The following is a 19733-nucleotide window of genomic DNA, read 5'->3' on the forward strand; positions in this document are numbered from 1 at the left end:
AAGTAACAAACTCTTCCAGAACAGGCCATGAAGGCCCAACGGTACCGACCTGCCGCCGTGTCAGCCTCAGCCCATAGGCATCACTGGATGCGGATATGGAGGGGCATGTGGTCAGCACACTGTTTTTTTCCGGCCGTATGTCAGTTTCCGAGACCGGAGCCGCTACTTCTCAGTCAAGGAGCTCCTCAGTTTGCCTCACATGGGCTGAGTGCACCCCGCTTGCCAAAAGCGCTCTGCAAACCGGATGGTCACCCATACAAGTGCGAGCCCAGCACGACAGCGCTTAACTTCGGTGATCTGACGGGAACCGGTGTTAGCACTGCAGCAAGGCCGTTGGCAAAGAAGCAACAAGAAACATACAAATAAACATTGAATATGAACAATCACAACAGCAAGGAACTTTTTTTAAGAGGTTACCGGTTTCGGGCCGGCCGGAGTGGCCGAGCGGTTCTAGGCGCTACATTGTGGAACCGCGCAACCGCTACGGTCGCAGGTTCGAATCCTGCATCGGACATGGATGTGTGTGATGTCCTTAGGTTAGTTAGGTTTAAGTAGTTCTAAGTTCTAGGGGACTTATGACCTCAGCAGTTGAGTCCCATAGTGCTCAGAGCCATTTGAACCATCTTCAGGCCTCACACCAAGTGGTAGACGGTGGTAGTGAACGGAGCAGGCTCTACGACTCGTCGAACGCTATCTGCTCAATCGAGTTTCTGTTCATGTACATTTTTTTGCAATAAAAGAAAACGCTCGTCTCTAAGAAAAATGTTTTCAAGAATTACAACAAGAAACATTCGTAGAGTCAACGCACCCAGTCAAAGTCCGTTTGCGCAGATGACTTTTTCCTCTTGTTACTTCCTTAGTCGCTTATTATGAAAAGCCCTGATTATCTTGGGAAATGTTCGCCTATGCCTTAATCCGAGTGAAATTAATGCAAACGTTTTTTATTGTACTGAGAGCTCAGGACAGTATCTCCAAAATTAGTGGCGTTTCCATGAAGCACCTGTGTCAGCTGTTAGTGTCATTCTCTGTAGTCAATTTGTTCAAGTGTGTACGTACCCCCCTAGCTTAAATCATAAGCATACACTACGAACCATAGTGAGCGTAGTTGGAAAAGTAAGTCCGAATATAGTGCAGTTGAGGACCGGCGTTACCATACAGCCTGGCCACATCGAAACAAGTTTAAACTTGTAACTGACACGTTCGAAAGGCCAATAAATAAATAGGCTGTGTTTATCTGCAAGTACCTCTGGACTCCCCTCCCCGACCTCCCTTTAACTTCCAGAAACAAATGTTGCAACACGAAACCAACAGTTCACTGCGTACACATGGTGGAAGATTCAGGTTTAGCGTTACATCGACGACGAGATCATTAGAGACGGAGCACAAGCTCTGGAAAGAAGGAAATAAGCTGTGGCCTTTCAAACGAACTATCCTGTCATCCCCATAACGATTCAGGGAAATCACGGCAAACCTAAATATGGCTGTTCGGACAGGTATCATCCCCGCGAAAATAAGTCCAGCCTATTTGCACTGTTTCCTCATTTTCAGGCTTACCGTGGCCAGTCCGCCAGAAGCGATACGCAACTATTTGGCTACCTTAAGGTTTTCATAGTTACTCCTGACAGGTGCCCCTCGAGTTTGCTGATGTATTTCGTCTGGTGACGAGACATTTGGCTACCTTAAGAGAGTCATAGTTACTTCGCTCGGTGCGCATCTACACGCATCGCTCATACATTTGTATATACGACCTGTGTCCTTTCGGTCGGACATGTCCGATAGAACCGACACCACTCAGATATACATTTCTGAAGTAGAAGAGAACGGCTCCTCGACGTTTGTTTCAGTGCGAATTCCCAAATATGATCCGAACTCCTACGGGATCAGGATTTGCGAGTAGAGAGATTAATAGACGACGGATGCTGCATCGCAGCAGGCGATAAGTTGGAAATTTGAGACGGTCAGGAACTGTGACCAGATGGCCGATGCAGTAGCCGACACAGTAGCTCAGCGTGTTCGGTCAGAGGGCTGGCTGCCCTGTGTAGTAAAAAAAAAAGTGAAGCATTCATAGATGAACTTGAAGGGATGTCATGAGCCGTCTGCCCAGACCAAATGCCGAAAACACCGAAGAAGAAAGAAAACAATCGGTTAAGGCAACCGCTCGCGAGAAGCCGTGAATCCAGGTCCGAGTCCCGGTCCGGTACAAATTTTCAAGTTTCGCCATTGTAATACCACCATGCCCTGTGCCGCTAGCCGTCTCGATTTCACCTCGTTTCCTTCTCTTTCCTGTATTTCGTGTTTACAAATCACACAATTAACATATATATGAAGATAGTAACTGTTCTCGAAAGAATAGATACCATTGAAGACCGTGCAGCTTCTCTAGAACAAATGATAATTAATTGAAACTCTTAGCTGCCGATAGGTGTTGTTGATATCCCTCGATGTGGGCAGCTGAAAATGTGTGCCCCCACCGGTACTCGAACCCGGGATCTCCTGCTTATATGGCAGACGCTCTATCGATCTGAGCCGCGGAGGACACAGATGAATAGCGCGACTGCAGGGACTTATCCCTTGCACGCTTCCCGTGAGACTCTCATTCCCAACTTTCCACAATCTACATACGTAGTGTACCTAATAGATATTTGCCCATCCACTCATTACTCGCGCACACTGTGGTGACGATTCTCGTAAGAGTTCGGACAACCTGTGCGCATTCGCACAGTTAAGGTCAATGGCTGGGTAGCCTTTAACTATATATATGAAGATAGTAACTGTTCTCGAAAGAACAGATACCATTGAAGATCTTGCAGCTTCTCTAGAATAAATTATAATTAACTGAAACCCTCAGCTGCCGACGGGTGTTGTTGATATACCTCGACGGGGACAGCTGAAAATGTGTGCCCCGACTGGGACTCGAACCCGGGATCTCCTGCTGACATAGCAGAAGCTCTATCCATCTGAACCACCGAGGACACAGACGAATAGCGCGACTGCCGTCTGTGCAAATGCGCTCAGGTTGCTCGCACTCTTCCGGGAATCGTCACCTTAGTGTGCGAGAGTAATGAGTGGATGGGCAAATATCTATTAGGTACATTACGTATGTCGATTGTGGACAGTTGGGAATGTGAGTCTCACGGGAAGCGTGCAAGGGATAAGTCCCTGCAGCCGCGCTATTCATCTGTGTCGTCCATGGCTCAGATCGATAAAGCGTCTGCTATGTAAGCAGGAGATTCCGGGTTCAAGTCCCGGTCGGGGCACACATTTTCAGCTGTCTCCATCGAGGTGTATCAACAACACCTGTGGGCAGCTGAGAGTTTCAATTAATTATCATTTAACACAATTAACAAATCCGCAGATCCGGAACAAGCCAATGGTTAACCCACATCCTCTAGTACCTTTCTAGCTTCCTTACCAGGACAAGTGTTTAATTAACACAGCGCTTGCGTGGGACGCTCGTAAGTTATTGTTCGTAGGAGTGGAATACACACCAGAGTTAACGGTAGATCTGCGAATCGATCAACTGTTTCTTTAATGAGGGAAAGAGTGTCAAAATGGATTTCAGTAAGATATACTAAAAAAAGCGATCTATATCACTAAAATGCTTACTTCTGAAGTTGTCTGGATGTATAAGAAACATATGTTTTACTAAAGTTTTCTGCATAAACGTCGTGTAATCAAGCGGAGCATAAAATTTTGGACTGATGTAAAACATCGAGGCATGCTTTCTTCCCATCCATGGAAAGGCAAGGTAACAAAGCTTATCCGTATCGTGTAGAGCAACAGAAACTTTAAATCCTTAGACAAACATTGCTCGCCAACTTTATACGATATCAACTGCCTTCGTAGATGTTACAGTTTAGACAGACAGCTCGCAGTATTTCTGTATCAAAGTAAATCATTTTTCATCCGACAAATATACTGTGGCAAACGGTGGACTAGGGATGCGGTGGTAAGAGAAAATCTTTGCATACTACGTAAATTTCTCTCATCTCAGGTGCTGCTTTCTGATCTTGAGAAAACGCGTAACAGCTGTTTACATTACAAGGTAATCAACAACCCATGCAAAACGCACAGTTTAATTATATCTCCCCGCCTGGAGCAGTTCTGCAGAGAAACGTCTGTTGGGTGTGCGTAAGAGCGTGTACATCAGGATAAACATGTGCACTAGAGCTAAGATTAAATTAAGCTGATAAATGCTTGCAGACGCTCTCTTGATAACAACCAGTGGAAAACACAGTATTCCTGTAACTCGTAGAATATGTTGACATCTCATTTACTTGTGAAATAAGGGAACGAAGTAATAACGTAGGTTAGCAGCGTTTGCACAGATCTATTTATCAGTGCTAGTATGGCGATAAACCGCATGGACTGGTTTAAAGGTATACGCCATTTTTAGTGAATGGAAGTTCCCAATTAGGAATACTGTATGAAATGGTGGAAATAAAAATGGTGTGTATATGAACTACGCATTCAGTCACAAGAAATAAGTTTCATTTAGATTATGCAAGAGGACATTCGAATCTTCTGTTTCCATCTTCAGGAAAATATTGTTGTTTTCAGAATACATATTCCATTTTCAGATATATTAAGAAAACCAATCTCATATGTATCAGTTTAAATAAAATACGGTCACGCATGGACAACCGATAACCGCCGGTATCCAGCATTACCGTTTTACCAAACATAAAATCACGTGATGCGAACCTTTGTTACAACAAATACGAAACACATACTGACGGTGGACGGTACCAACCGAAACTGATGTCCACCGATAGACGAACGTTCATCACGTCGTGCCTATATAAATAACAAATAACAGATGGTTCAAATGGCTCTGAGCACTACGGGACTTAACATCTGAGGTCATCAATCCCCTAGACTTAGAACTGCTTAAACCTAACTAACTTAAGGATACCACACACATCCATGCCCGAGGCAGGATTCGAACTTCCGACCGTAGCAGTCGCGCGGTGCCGGACTGAAGCGCCTAGAACCGCTCGGTCACCGCGGCCGGCTAACAAATGACAAAATAGTGGATAAGATTAAGGATGAGAGTTGTATTACGAAGTTAATACTCTTACATCTACATCTACATGATTGCTGTGCAATTCCCAGTTAAGTGCCTGGCAGAGGGTTCATCGAACTACCTTTAAGCTACTTCTCTACCGTTCCACTCTAGAACGGCGAGCGAGAAGAACTAACACCTAAATTTTTTCGAGCGAGCCGCCCGGAGTGGCCGAGCGGTTCTAGGCGCTTCAGTCTGGAACCGCGCGACCACTGCGGTCGCAGTTTCGAATCCTGCCTCGGGCATGGATGTGTGTGATGTCCTTAGGTTAGTTAGGTTTAAGTAGTTCTAAGTTGTAGGTGACTGATGACCTCAGATGTTAAGCCCCATAGTGCTCAGAGCCATTTGAACCATTTTTTTCCGAGCGAGCTCTAATTTCTCTTATGTTATTATGATGATAATTCCTCAATATGCAGGTGGGCGCGAATAAAAATTTTCACACTCTGAGGAGAAAGCTGGTGATGGAAATTTCATAAGAACGACCGGGCGCAGCGAAAAACGTCTTTGTTTTAATGACTGCCACCTCAATTAGTGCGTCACGTCCGTGACACCCTCTCCCGTATTTCACGATAATGCAAAACGAGCCGTCATTCTCTGAACATTTTCGATATTTCCCCGCCAATCCTATCTGATGCGGCACCCCAGAAGAGGGCGGACAAGCGTTAGGTAGACAGTCTCTTTCGTAGACCTGTTGCATTTTGTAAGTGTTCTGCCAGTAAAACGCAACCGTTTGTTTGCCTTCACCATAACATTATCTATGTGATCGTTTCAATTTACGTTACTCGTAACTGTTATCCCGAAGTATTTACTTGAGTTTACAGCCTTTACATTTATGTGATTTGTTGTGTAACTGAAATTTAGTGGATTCTTTTTAGTGCTCGTATGAATGACTTCATACTTTATATGATGTAAAGTCAATTGCCACTTTTTGCAGCATACAAATACCTTGTCCAATTAATTTTGCAATACGTTTTCATCATCCGATAATTTCATGACGGTAAATGCGAGGATAATCTGCTAACAATCTACACACATCAAAAAAAGTTTTGCATCACCCCGGTTCCCAGAACTCCTGAAGATCGACTTTGACTGTGGATATTGTATGAGAGACACAGTCCCTTTGACTAAACCAGCCCAAAGATGTAAATAACCATGCATGAGCTGCGCCTATTAGACGGAGGGGGACGGACAGCCGATCAGTTCCAGTCATTCCTCCAGGAAGGAGGTACACGGCCCGTGTTGTCTGTAGTTCAACCATGCCTGGACGGTCAATACCGCGGTTCGATCGCGTCGGCATTGTTACTTAGTGCCAGGAAGGGATCTCAACAAGGGAAGAGTCCAGTCGTCTCAGAGCAAACCAAAGCGATGGAGGAGATACAGAGAGACAGGAACTGTCGATGACGTGCCTCGCTCAGGCCGTCCAATGGCTACTACTGCAGTGGCTGACCGCTACCTACGGATTATGGCTCGGAGCAACCCTGACAGCAACGCCACCATGTAGAATAAAGCTTTTTCTGCAGCCACAGGACGTCGTGTTGTAAGTAGGCTGTTTATGTTTTCTCTATGTAAGTAGGCTGTTTATGTTTTCTTATTGGCAACGTTACATAGCGCTCAATATGAAAATCACTGGCTGTGCTGTGTGCAGTCTGTGGCTAGTTTGCATTGTTGTCTGCCATTGTAGTGTTGGGCAGCGGCAGCTGGATGTGAACAGCGCGTAGCGTTGCGCAGTTGGAGGTGAGCCGCCAGCAGTGGTGGATGTGGGGAGAGAGATGGCGGAGTTCTGTAATTTGTCATGAACTGCTATATTTATATATGATGATATCAAGGTAAATACATTGTTTGTTCTCTATTAATATCTTTCATTTGCTAACTATCCCTATCAGTAGTTAGTGCCTTCCATAGTTTGAATCTTTTATTTAGCTGGCAGTAGTGGCGCTCGCTGTATTGCAATAGCTTGAGCAGCGAAGATTTTTGTGAGGTAAGTGATTTGTGAAAGGTATAGTTTAATGTTAGTCAGGGCCATTCTTTTGTAGGGAATTTTGAAAGTCAGATTGCGTTGCGCTAACAAAATATTGTGTGTCAGTTTAAGGACAGTCTTGTATAAATTGTTCAAAGGGGAAGTTTCAGTGTTACGACTCAAACTGTGCGCAATAGGCTGCATGCTGCGCAGATTCACTCCCGACGTCCATGGCGAGGTCCATCTTTGCAACCACGACACGATGCAGCGCGGTACAGGTGGGCCCAACAACATGCCGAATGGACCGCTCAGGACTGGCATCACGTTCTCTTCACCGATGAGTGTCGCACGTGCCTTCAACCAGACAATCGTCGGAGTCGCGTTTGGAGACAACCCGTTCAGGCTGAACGCCTTAGATACACTGTCCAGCGAGTGCAGCATTGTGGACGTTCCCTGCTGTTTTGGGGTGGGGCCGACGTACGCTGTTGGTGGTCATGGAATGCGCCGTAACGGCTGTACGATACATGAATGCCATCCTCCGACCGATAGCGCCACCATATCGGCAGCATATTGGCGAGACATTCGTCTCCATGGACGATCTTCATGGATGACAATTCGCGCCCCCATCGTGCACATCTTCTTAATGACATCCTTCAGGATAGAGAAAGCGCTCGACTAGAGCGGCCAGCATGTTCTCCAGACATGAACCCTATCGAACATTGCGAGCTAACATTCTATAGATGTTCGGGCTCACATGCGGTTCCTCTACGTCGAAATGTCTTCGCTCAAACTCGTCTAGGGGTTGAGCCGCACGTGTCGCATTACACGCTCTAAATTAGACACTTGTGACCCTTTGGTTAAATCGTCTAGCTGATGAAAATTTTGCGCAATACAAAGCTAACAAAACATATAATAACAGTGATAATAATATCGGGAGATAAATTAACGACCCATAAAAGATGTAGCCCACAGAGTTGCGGTTTGGTTAGAATAATGTTTATTCAAAAAGCAAACTAACAGCGAAAGTGGTCGTAATTAGAGTTACTGTTACACTCGAGCGCATATCCATTTGACACAGTTCGTTCATTCACAATCTCATCGCGAAATACAAGTTAGATACTCCGCCGCGTTAACTATGCGAAAAGTTCACACCAGGCGCGCGGTTGCTCACCGTTCAGAGACTAAGTCCCACGATACCACACAACACGAAATTTTCACGTTGTTTCACTTCCTAGCTACCTGAAGACCGGTTACCCGCTTTCGCGTCTCCATCCGAACTGTTCCCTTTTATGTCTAGACCAGCACTGTCCCTCTCTGCCCGTCTCCGGCAACGTTTTCCACGCGCGCCGAACATCGTCACTCAACTGACTAGGGCAGTTCCCTTTCCTGAAGCCGTCCATCTGATTGGCTACAGCTTATTCTACATTATTTTACATTTTCACATATTTAAATAATCAAAGTTTGACCACTTTCACGTTCTAAATAAAGTAACAATAATATCCATTACATAATAAACGTTAAAGTCTTTTACATAAAGCAGACACAGTTTTCTTCTTAACTATGAATGTCACGACCAGAAGCCTTGCACCAATGTTCTTTCTGAGAAATAAATAAAGAACAAAAAAATTATTATGCACTAAACTTTACAACAAATATTCTATTACCTAATGATTGAATACGGTATCATTCTGTCATCGTTCAATGTGTTTTGTGCGGAGCAACTGATGATCTGATGCTTAACTGAAAATACTGATAGTTTAAATTTGCTGTATCTTTTAAAAAAAGTTACAGAATTGATAGTTTCAACGTTTGTCATTTTAATGATGCACTTCTATATGAAATGTCGATCGTTAAGATCGACCAAAACGTTTTTATTTTAGGATTCATGTCTTTGTTACAAAACTTGTTAATTGCACTTTAACAGTAAATCCTAAACTATTATAGAAATGATCAATATTCAACTTTTATTGGGATCATGGAGGATGGCAGATTAAAATTACTGTGGCTTGATTCCCTGCACTACTACAGAATTAAGTAATTTCCATAAATCTTTCTATTTATGGCCGTCCTTAGGTCCGCCCTATTTAACACTGCTACGTCTCTTCGGCTACAAAAGCCTTCTACTGGGTTTTCCTATGACGTAGGTTCTCGTCAGTCTCACTCGCACACTACATCGCTTAGAGCTCAATAGACAACAGACGCCTGTGAGTTTCCCCATCTCGTGGTGAATCTCCGCCGTTTGTGACGACAGGGTTCGTTTCACTATTCCTGAAGGCTGACTCTTTCGGCCATATACTTAAATGAGAGCGAAATGCTCGTTAACTCACAAGAGGCCTGGGACAGATTGAAAAAAGCTGTTTATGGACGACGTGACCCACCAACCACTCTGAGGGATCTGTGTCGAATCGCCGTTGAGGAGTGGGACAATCTGGACCAACAGTGCCTTGATGAACTTGTGGATAGTATGCCACGACGAATAAGGGCATGAATCAATGCAAGAGGATGTGATACTGGGTATTAGAGGTACCGGTGTGTACAGCAATCTGGACCACCACCTCTGAAGGTCTCGCTGTATAGTGGTACAACATGCAATGTGTGGTTTTCATGAGCAATAAAAAGGGCGGAAATGATGTTTATGTTGATCTCTATTCCAATTTTCTGTACAAGTTCCAGAACTCTCAGAACCGAGGTGATGCAAAACTTTTTTTGATGTGTGTAAGAGAACTGCTCAGATTGTCTCCTAAATCGTTTATGTGGATCAGGAGCAACAGAGGGCCTATAGAACTTCCTTGAGGAGCGTGAGATATTACTTCTGTTGTACTCAATGACTTTCCATCAACTATTACGAACTGCGACCTTTCTGACAGGAAATCACGAATCCAGTCACACAACTGAGACGATATTCAGAAGGTACGCAAGTTAATTAGAAGTCGCTTGTGAGGAATGATGTCAAAAGCCTTCTGGAAATCTAGAGCAATGGAATCAATTTGACGCCCCCTGTCGATAGCACTCATTACTTCGTGAGAATAAAGAGCTAGTTGCGTTACGCAAGAACGGTTTTTCCTGCAACCGTGTGAGCTATTTGTCAATAAATCGCTTTCTTCGAAGTCATTCGTAATGTTCGAGCACAGTGTATGTTTCAAAATTCTGCTGCAAACCGAAGTTAGAGACATGGGTATACAATTCAGAAGCTTATTCTTATTTCATTTCTTGGGTATTGGTGTGACGTGCGCAACTTTTCAGTCTTTGGGTATTCAAATGGTTCAAATGGCTCTGAGCACTATAGGACTTAACATCTGAGGTCATCAGTCCCCTAGAACTTAGAACTACTTAAACCTAACTAACCTAAGGACATCACACACATCCATGCCCGAGGCAGGATTCGAACCTGCGACCGCAGCAGCAGCGCGGTTCTGGACTGAAGCGCCTATAGCCGCTCGGCCACAACGGCCGGCCTTTGGGTATTGATCTTTCTATTAGAAAACGGTTGTATATGATTGCTAGGTGTGGAGCTGCATACCTTTTTTTCTTACTGAAATACCGGAGTTATTAGGCTGTTCTTTAAATGGAACTAACGTACTCGTATTATTTATCGACTTTTGTGGCCTCCTTCGGAAAGAAAACGGATGTTAATGGCCGCAAATGGCACTTTCCGCTTACGTAGCCGGAGAAAGCCCTAATACTTAACGCACTGGCTGCCGACACAGTGCAGTTGCAGCCTTGTTATTTAGCCGGCCGCTGTGACTGAGCGGTTCAAGGCGCTTCAGTCCGGAACCGCGCGACCGCTTCGGTCGCAGGTTCGAATCCTGCCTCGGGCATGGATGGGGCCTTAGGTTAGTTAGGTTTAAATAGTTCTAAGCTCTAGGGGACTGATGACCTCAGATGTTAAGTCCCATAGTGCTCAGAGCCATTTGAACCTTGCTGTTTAGCGATGCAGCTGAAACTGCGCCACACAGACACGGACGAAGTAAATATTCCGGAACTCGGGTCAAGAGAAACTGCCAACGCAGATTAAATCATTTAAGAAAGGGAAGGCACCGGTCCAGATTATATACCTGCAAGGTTTTCAGAGTATTCTGATACAGTAGCCTCATACTTAGCAACCATATACATTTGCTCGCGTTCCCAAACGATCATCATAATAAAATAACGGAAATCAGAGCTCGCACGGAAATATTTAAGTATTCGTTTTTCCTGCGCGTTGTATGAGGGTGGAACGATAAAGAAATAGCTCGAAAGTGCTTCGATAAACCCTCTGCCAGGCGCTTAATTGTGAATTGCAGAATTATCATGTAGAGATAGATGGAGACAGGCAACTTTAGGCTTCACTCTAAGAATGTTCCCATCTCTTTGTCGGGTAGTGTATTATTTGTGGTCTGTATAGTGCCCTAGCTATAGGGAGTGTGCAAAGCTGGGGAAACACCTTGAACATAGCACATTAACATGCCTAATACGGTGTACGAAAGCAGTTGGCATTTCAAAAAGCTTCCAATCGTCTCGGAATGGATACGTACGGGTGCTGTCGGGCTTTCAAAAGAATCTTATGCCTCTCTTCTTGCAAAATAGTGGCTAGTTCAGGTACCGGTAACGAAAGTGGGTAGCGATCACAATGCCTTCTCTCCACAGTAGACCACGAAAGCTCAATAACATTAATGGAGACTGTTGACCAGAGGAGATGCGATAATTAATCCTCGTTCTCACAAAACCAGTCCAGGACGATGAGTGCAGTGTGATCTGGGACCCTGTCGTCTGGGAACAAAGTATAGCCATTGGGGAACAAATATTGTAGAATGGGATGGACTTAACCAGCAGAAATAGTCACATAATTCTTGGCAGTTCTATTACACTGCAGAGCAACCATGGAGCCCATGGAAACCATGATATTGTTGCCCAAATCATCGAATCCTCGTCATGGTTCGATCTTGGGTCGCAAACTCGGCCAGAAGCTGGAAACAGTGTAAATCGAGGCAAATCAGATCAAGTGACTTTCTTCCACTTCTCCATAGTCCGAGTGTAATGGCTTCGGCGCAAGTTCTCCTGTTACAGGTATTTGCCTCACTGATGAGTGGCTGTGGGATTCCAGCACGCCCTTCAGTAGCCTACTTGTGGATTATGGAGTTCCTTTCACGGTTTGTTAGTGTTCGTAGAGTTCGCAAGTGCGACTTTCATTTAAGCAGCGTCGTTTTCAGCTGTCATCCTATTATTTTTCGTCGCAGTCCAATTCAATAACCGTCTGCCACTATCACTCAACCATACATTCTTACGCGTTGTGACTTAGCGGATGATGTTTTTCCGCTTTTTCTATATACGGTATAAATTTTCGATACGGTGCCTCTTGAAACACCAAACACTTCTGGGGCCCTTGGTTGCGGACACATCCACCACACGAGTAGCAATAATTTGCCCACTTTAGAATTCACTTTTCTGTGATGTAACGCACTCACAAATACACAAAACACTTCTCTGACCACGACTGATACTCGCAACTTATTGAGGATATTGCGCAGGTGCCATTCGTTGTCGAATAAAGCAACGCAACCAGCTGGCTTGGTTAGTATTTTCATCTACGTTCAAGTATATATTTCTCGAGCTATTTTCATGTGTTTGCCCAACCCTTGTACATAGTTGACAAGCAAGAAGCACATAATAATGCGTCGCCTGTGATACAGTGATTATTGCATTCTTAAAACAATGCAATCGACAGTAGTACCTTATCTGTGTCGTTGCTTGGTGTATATATGTAGTATCATACAGTAAGAAGCACAGTTCGACTATCCATGAGGTGTAGCCAAAATGAGCGGTATGTCAGGAACGATCACGCGAAGCAAAAAAAGTCTAGTAAATATGGGTTCTAAAATGCGTACCTTGAGGGCTATGGGCACTTGTCCATCTTCGATACTGTGTAACACACCTCATCTACCGAACGAGCGCCCATAGTTGAGGTATGCATTTTAGCACCGATGTTCACCAGACAATTTTTTTCTTAATCTGATCTATACTACTACTCCTAAAATATGGAATGCAAAGAGTTTGAATCAGAAGAGAAGTGTTTCAAATAGTGAATATGAAGCACCCTTAGCTCTTGACGTATGTATTTCAGTCCATATTTACTAGACTGTTGGCTTCGAGTGATCGTTACTTTCACAGCCCTTAATATTGGCCATTCCTCGTGGGACATCCTGTGTAGCTTACAATTAGGGTGTCTGAATACCACCTCGTGTCTTCCACTTTGCTACGTCGTAACTCTTCGTTTTAGTTCGTAAATATTTTCAATAGGCGTTTAAATCGAGCGTCATTACACCATTTTCACTGCGCCGTAACTAACTACATCTTTGTCTCGGATAGAAAGAATCTAGATCAGACTCAACAAATCTACAATCTTTGGAAGTAGAAGCTAATAAGCACATTTACCATATTGTCCAGTACATGAACAAAAAAAGGTTGCTTGGGTACAGGTTAAACTCGAGCATCCCTTTTATACGTGATTCAGCAGAAAGAACTAGTTTTCACACTCCATCGCTGCGTATTAAAATGAATCTGAAAACTGATGCTCAGTTTTTGTCAATTAGGATTATACATGTCAGTCGTTTTCCTGCTGTGCTGGAATCTTTTCTGTCTGTTTTGCAGAGCACCGCAAGCACAGCACTGGTGTGTGTGTGTTCCGAGTTTGTTTACTCCAGACACTGGAACCTTGTCACACGTTTGCTGACCTGTGTCAAAATCCATCCAGTACAATATCACGGCCATAAGCTATTAAGGTTTTTGAAAATCGTTTAAATTTTCCAGCACAGCAACGCATAATTTCAACACGAAATCACTGGTTTCGGACGGTCTTGAAGTTATAAGAGAGAAACTGTAATTCATTCTCAGGAAATGGCATTTTCAATTCTTCCATGCCATTATTATATCAACAGGACATCGAATGTGTCTACTGTTGATATTCAGTCGTACCTCACAAATGTTAGGAGAAGAACTCGTTTTACTCTTTCTGCTCGGCTGCTGCACGTTGGCGGGATAAATTATTCAAGATAAAGTCTCTAACAGCTGAAGGAAACAGTGACAGTGACAGAACATTTTCGGATGACCTGGTGATATGAGGTCAAGTGATAAATTTTATTCCCGGAAGCAGATTACAGCTAAGTGCCGCACATGTATGTCGGGCTGGGTCACGCATCTCAGACACCAGCAACGTCGAGCTGGAGTGTGTGTGTGTGTGTGTGTGTGTGTGTGTGTGCGTGTGTGTGTGTGTGTGTGTGTGTGTGTGTGTAAAGATATCAAAACTTTGTGGAATTGAGTTTTTTGTTCTTCTGTGCTAACGAATTCGCCGAATTTCTGGGGAAATTCTCTCAATCCAGAATTCCTTAACGTTGTGCGCAGTTAATGTGACTTAACTTTCAGCTATACTGACAGTTCGTAAGATTTTAGTGTCTTCTTTAATGAGTGACGGAGAGTAAACTCGAAATTGTGCATATTACCTACCGTGAAATGAGAACATTTTCTAGCAGCATTCTTCGTCTACACAGAAACATGTCCCTAGCATGGCTGACGTTCTGTCTTGCCCGCTATCTTCATTTCTTTTTAGCCTTGTACTCTCATGACTGTGACATCACAATTTCACAATTCCAAAAATAGTTTGTTAACATATTCCACATAATATGGCCACCTAATCTAGCAAAGGGGTAGAAAGGAAATGAAATTACCACAACGGCTCTCTCTACATCAGAAATCTGTATACATGTCTATTTTAACATTGACAGAGATACGACAGACGTGGCTTCCGCGCTTACAGACTATTCTGAAATCCAACCACCAATTTTCCAAACCCGGCGTAACTGTAACGATAGCATTCTCTTACAGATGCCGCAGCTATCGCATAATAGCAGCTGCCACACCTCCCAAGTATTTAGCGGAGCGTTCTCTTTTATAGAATGCTTCTTATTTACAGAGAATCACAAAATAACGTTAGTACTACATTTGTGGGCAATAGCCAGAAACGTATCCTTCCTAGTCTCCAAGTAATTCACAAAAAATAAAAAACAAACTTTGATTTTACCAATTTAGCAAGAAATAACATTTACTCTTAAGTCCACATCTCGCCTTTTCTTTTATGTCATCTTGGGATCGAATTTTCTTGCGACGATGTCGTTGCACAAAATATGCTCGGTTTACTTGCAATACGACAACTGAAGTGGTCTTGGCTGTTTTAAGTTTACTTCTGTGTTTATATTAATCTCGATCTTCCCCGTAGGTGAAAAACGTCAAGCACATATCACACACACACACACACACACACACACATATATATATATATATATATATATATATATATATATATATATATATATAAGGTGACAATTATTTAACTATATGAAAGAAACGTAAATTAGCTACAAACTACTCCGAGATACACTTTATTGAACGTGTAAATGTCACTACAGATATTCGGATTTAGGTTATGACATGTCCGATATGCTTGGCATCATTGACGCCGATGTGGCGCAGATGAATAACGAAATTCTGCACGACCCGCTGAAGTGACGCAACATCGATGCTGTCGGTGACCTCCTGAATGGCTGTTTTCAGCTCAGCAGTGGTTTTGGGGTTGCTGCTGTACACCTTGTCTTTAATACATCCCCACAAAAATGAGTCGTATGTGTTCAGATCCGGAGAATATCGTGGCCAATCGAGCCTCACGCCTGTGATCTCTGGATACCCCACAGAGCCAGATTGCGGTCCCCAAAGAGCCCCTCCAGGACATAAAACACTTTCCTGCATCGATGGAGTCGAGATCGGTCTTGTATGAACCACATCTGTCAAAATCAGGGTCACTTTTAATCATCTTCCGAAACCTTCACGTACCGTTCGGTAGTCACCGTGCCATCAAGGAATATCGCACCGATTATTCCGTGACTGGACATTGCACACCACAGAGTGACTCGTTGAGGGTGAAGAAATTTCTCGATCGCGAAATGCTGATTCTCGGTCCCCCAAATGCGCCAGTTTTGCTTACTGGCGAACCCATCAAAATGAAAGTGGGCTTCGTCGCTAAACCAAACCGTGTGTACGCATACTAATTCCTATCGAGCCCCGTGGCCAACCGTGCAGTTTGAACGCCCTAACGCAAACCGTTCAGAAGTTATGACAGTTTTATTTCATATAGCTCAATATATATATATATATATATATATATATATATATATATATATATATATATATGTTCCACAACTCCTTCTAAAACATTAGACAGATTTCAACCAAACTTGAATACGTATATCACTTACTGTCTGTAAATCATCGCTGTGGGGATAAGTATCACCTACCTCCCAAATGGGTAGGGGCGGGGGCGAAAAAGCAGATAAGCAGAGTCGCCGATTACCCGCGACTACCCATGCATTGGTCATCCAGTATTTGAGAATGAGAACACTTGCAGACATACGACAAAGTTTGTCATAATTTCAGTTGTTTACGAAACGTCTTCTCACTGACGACCCCCCATCAAATGATGAAAGGAAAAAAAGTTTATCGCTTATTACATTTTCGCTGTTCGCGCAGTAAAACTGCCGCATAAAGCATGTCGTGTTACTTCATTACTTATTTACTACTAATTCTACTCGCAATATATTAATCAGACACTATTCAGATACACCACTGAATCTACCAGAAAAATTGCATCATTGTGCGACATGTAGTTCACAAGATATTACGTCAATAACATTGAGAAGCGTTAAAAACTGCCGCATGAAGGATGACGTTTTAATTTATTACTTCTTCACTAATAAGTATATCCACAACACATTTCGCAGACGACAGCTACATATGCCACTGGCTGTACCTTCAAAATTATATCATTCTACAGACATAGTTCAACATATACGACATCATAAACACTGAGCTGCGTGAAAAACTGCAGGACAAAATTCACTAGGTATACGAGCGAAATATGTCTAAAATATGTTATATACATGTGAAATTTATTTGAAATGTGCATACGTGGGCAAAGCTATAGGTAGAATGCTCATCGTAAACCCTTGCAACAACTCCAAACAAATATGGTATTAGTTACCATCAGAAAAGAAATGCAGTGCGGTAAGAACCACCAGCCTCCTGCTGGGTAAGTGTGATAACATGAAGAGAGAGAGAGAGGATGAGGAGGAAGTGCACAGCGAGGGGAAAGGAAGAGGGGGGGTTGGATCGTTTGGGAAGGAGACCAGACAGCGAGGTCATCGGTCTCATCGGATTAGGGAAGGACTGGGAAGGAAGGCGGCCGTGCCCTTTGAGAGGAACCATCCCGGCATTTGCCTGGAGCGATTTAGGGAAATCACGGAAAACCTAAATCAGGATGGCCGGACGCGGGATTGAACCGTCGTCCTCCCGAATGCGAGTCCAGTGTTTAACCACTACGCCACCTCGCTCGGTGGGAAAGGAAGAGATGGGCAGAGGTATGGAGGAGGAGGAGATGAGCAGACGGAGGAGAAGGAAGAAATAGAGAAAGGGCAGAGGAGACGGACAGAGAGAAGGAGATGGGCAGAAAAGGAAAGAGAAGGAGATAGAAGGGAAAGAGGAGGAGATGGACAGAAAGAGGGGCAAGGAGAGACGGACCAATAGAAGATTAGAATAAATACATATCCGGTCAACGCCAGGTACTAAGCAAGTGTTTTATAGAACTGTTGTCTTATTTTCGTTCCTCAATCGATGTAGCGTGAAGTTTGTCTCAATCTATCTCAATAGTACAGATGTTGTCTCAGAAGTCTTTTCGGAATTTCAGACACACGATGTCATTAGCTCAACGTCCAGATTTTCATGTGTCGTTGGGTTCATTTATAGTCTCGGTGAGAGCACAACTACAAAAATTAATTTTTTTCGGAAACATGTCACCGCACAAAATGTGCTCTGACTCAAAGTCTATCCCTTTCTCCCTCCAGTCTCCATTATCCATCACAATGAAGTGTATGAATTCTCGTTGTTAATCATTATTTTCGTTGAATGGAGGCCTATTTAATTTAACATCACCAATCTAAAATAATGTTTCTATAAAATTTTGAATTCAACTAGCGTGAGTATAACATATTACCATAGTCTGAGGCTTCGCCCAAAGTAGAGTTTTCCTGACCGCCATATTGCCGTAAAATATGCAAAAAGTGAACAAATAAAATTTTCACAAAAAACAATTTTCTTTGCTAAACCCACAGCACGCACTTGAGTGTTCGAGTATTCGAGGTAGTACTGACTATCTCAAAGTGTTTACTGATCTACTTATTGAATTATTTCCTACGGAGAACTCCTGAAACCAACATGTAGTAAAATTACATGTGTCAGACATTCAGCGCTACCTTGCGTCTTTGTCCCTCGTTGATACGACGGAAAAGTCAGGTGGGGATCGCAATCCATTCCTTTGCATTACTGATCTATCTCTTCGACAAGTGAAATAGTTACTCATGAACTTTGAGAGGAAATAGTGGGGAAAGAGTATCTGCGGAAAGATTAAGGCGTTATTCGCAATTTTATTACGTACAAATGTCAGTCGAGACAAGCGTGGGCGGTTCTATGCATCGTAGTTGCCCCTTCACGTTCGTGGTTCAGTTGCAGAACGTCATATATTATTCTGTATTAATAATGTGCCTTTTTATACATTGTCAATTATGAATAAGTTACGAAATCATTTAGAACAGTTTTTCTTAGATTAGCCACTATTTTCCTAGACACCTCTTGTAAGATAAAGCTCGTTTCACAACAATTCTCGAACGCGACGTCATTTTGACGTCACACACAATATCGACTTTCGTTAGCATTCGATACGGGCCTCTCACAAGATTTCGTGCGCACACACTGGAGATTTACAAGATCACGTCACTCTTGGAATGATTTATTATAATTATTGCTATAACAAAATGTCACGAAATGATTTACCGACGGTTAATGCTTTCCTATAAGAGTGCTCTCTTAGGAATGAGTTATTTTCGTCAATAATTTACAAATTAAGACTGAAACAACTTCTGTTATAACTTGCAGTATGTTGTTTCAGTGTATTGAAAATTTATTCAAACACATCACCATTATCATTAAATGTCAAACATAGAAATCTTAACTATTGAGCTACATTCATGTACTGTAACATCCGTGTACAAACCACCCGGTGCGAGGTTCAAATTTACGGAGCCTGGAAATTTCCATTCAAAAAACATGAAAGTTGTACTAGGAGACTTTAACTGTCACGGTCTCGCATGGGGTTATAAAGAGACAAATGACGATGGCGAAATGCTGGAGGCCTGGGCAGACCAGACTAAACTGAAATTGATACATGACCCAAAGTTGCCTGCATCATTTAACAGCGGAAGATGGAAACGAGGATATAATCCAGATAATATCTTTGTCTCCGAAAAGGTATCCCTGCAAACTGTAAAGCAAATCGAGGACCCAATTCCAAGAGCAATAACTTGCTGCATTACTGCAGTAATCAAATCAGATGTAATGCCCTTCAAGAGACGCTTCAATTTCAAAAAAGCTCATTGGGAACTTTTCACAGAGGACCTTGATAAGGATATCCTGGAAATTAATCCAGAGATACAAACAAATGAAACTTTTATAGACCTTGTCAAGAAAATCTCTCGTCGGCGCATACCTAGAGGGTGCCGCACCCAGTATATCGCTGGACTCAATGGTAGCAGCAAGGAAGCTCTGAAAAAGTATGAAGAACTGTACAATAAGGACCCC

This window comes from Schistocerca americana, chromosome 1 (assembly GCF_021461395.2).
Source record: "Schistocerca americana isolate TAMUIC-IGC-003095 chromosome 1, iqSchAmer2.1, whole genome shotgun sequence".
Classification (NCBI taxonomy): Eukaryota; Metazoa; Arthropoda; class Insecta; order Orthoptera; family Acrididae; genus Schistocerca; species Schistocerca americana.